Raw genomic sequence first — 1,854 nt, 5'->3', positions numbered from 1 at the left:
AGGCTGTTCATGGCTGCGGCACCTTTTTTTGTTTTTTGTTTTTTGTTTTCTTTCTTCCCATTTTTCTGCTTTGGGCGCCGGGGTGGTGGGACTCTCGCCAGGATCCCTTCCGCGGAAGACCACGGCCGCGAGGGGGCGCTGTTCCACAGCGCGAGGAGGGCCGCTCGGGGCTCCCACGTGGCCTGGCAGGCGCCGGCGGTGCTGGTGTGCGGGGTGGGGGCGGGTGTGCGTGTGTGCGCGGGGGAGGGGGTGTGGTCTCCTGTTGCAAGTCCGTGGACCGTTCCAGGGAGTCCACGGTCATAGGGGTGGCTCGTGGCCCTGTGCAGGGTGGTGGGGGCCCTGGGACACCGCCCCGTGGGTGGGGGGCGAGGGCTGTTCCCATCTCGCGTGGGCCGTTTCCCAACAGGCCGGAGCTCTGCAAAGCGGCGGGGAAAGGGGACGGTGTCGCGCGCCGCACAGGGTAGGCTGGCTCCTTAGGGGCGCCGGAAGTCCCCAAACTGACCTGGACCTGGAGAGTGTGTGTGTGTGTGTGGTGGGGGCGGGTGGTGCGCCACGTGGCGTCTGGTGGGTCGAGCTCACGGAAAGGCCGGCCTTTAACCCCGCGTTCCCTTGGGCTACTCAAGAGAGGGCTCGAAGCCTGGGCAAGTAGAGGGCAGGAGGGTAACCTCAGATTAAGGAGATCTTGGAGAAAGATGCACCTTGAAGAGCTGAGTCTCCACCAAAGCGAGGACCGAGGAGTCACACCGAGGAGTCAGTGGGAGTTCCCTCCTTCCCACCTACATCTCCTGGGGCTGTTGTGGGAGGTGGGGGGAGCGCTAAGGAAGACTGCCCTGGTCCCGGGGAGAAAGGTTTTGTGCAAAGATCAGTGCAGGGAGGGGTCTTCTCGATTCTGTCTCTGGTTTGCTGTGGCCTGTTTCCCCATCTGTCCAATAGCTCTAATCATCTCTGCCCCAGTCCTGGGCCTTGTGGTTTGAGGAAGTGGGCAGCCGAGAGTGCTTCCTCTGGACCTGGCCCTGGACAGGTGACCTAGCCAGCCCCAGGCTCGGCCCTCACAGACCAGTGAAACAGACAGACCCGCCTCCAAACTGATCAGGTGTGTAACAGAGGACACAGGCCTCGGGATGGGGCCAGGTTTTGGGGGAGAGACAGGCCGAGGGGCACAGGTGGGGATGGCGGGCATAGGGGCATGTAGCTAGAGGGGTGGAAAAGATGCCTAAACTTAACCATCTAGGATAGGGGGACTGGGCCTTGGGAGACGGTGGCATCTAAGGAGAGGAGAAATTGGAACTAAGACCCTAAACCAGGGTCAGGAAAGGGTGCAGCAGGCTGAGAGGATGGCATATGCAAAGGCTTGGAGAGAAGAATCAGTGGCTTATCTTGCCTCTCCTCCCTCTCTGGGGATCCCCTGGTGTACCTGGACAGCGTTTGGTAATGGGCCCCCAAGTCCTGCACTGCTACTGGCAGGTTAAAGGGCTGCTGCGTAACTCTTGAGGGCAGACCTCAGGCTTGTTTCTGCACATCTTGGTAGTTTCATGGCTGGCCTGGTGGTGGGCCCGCGTGTGACCTGGAGCACGTGACTCAACGTTCCCATCTACCACATGGGGATATAACATTGGGGGGTCACAAAATCACCTCATTTTAAAGGGTGATAAAGAAATAAATATATAATTTATATCTGATCTATTTACATAGATTTTAAAGATATTTTTTAAAGAGATTCCAATAAAGGAACCCAAGAGACAATAGAGGGACTTAAAGAACATGCTGTCATGGCAATTGACACTTGGGCCTGAGTTATGGAAAATGCAGTTGATGAAACAAGAATTTGGCAGTGCAAAGAGAGACTATTCCGAA

Source organism: Tamandua tetradactyla, chromosome 16, assembly GCF_023851605.1.
Source record: "Tamandua tetradactyla isolate mTamTet1 chromosome 16, mTamTet1.pri, whole genome shotgun sequence".
Lineage (NCBI taxonomy): Eukaryota > Metazoa > Chordata > Mammalia > Pilosa > Myrmecophagidae > Tamandua > Tamandua tetradactyla.
Note: the sequence above shows the minus strand (reverse complement) of the source record.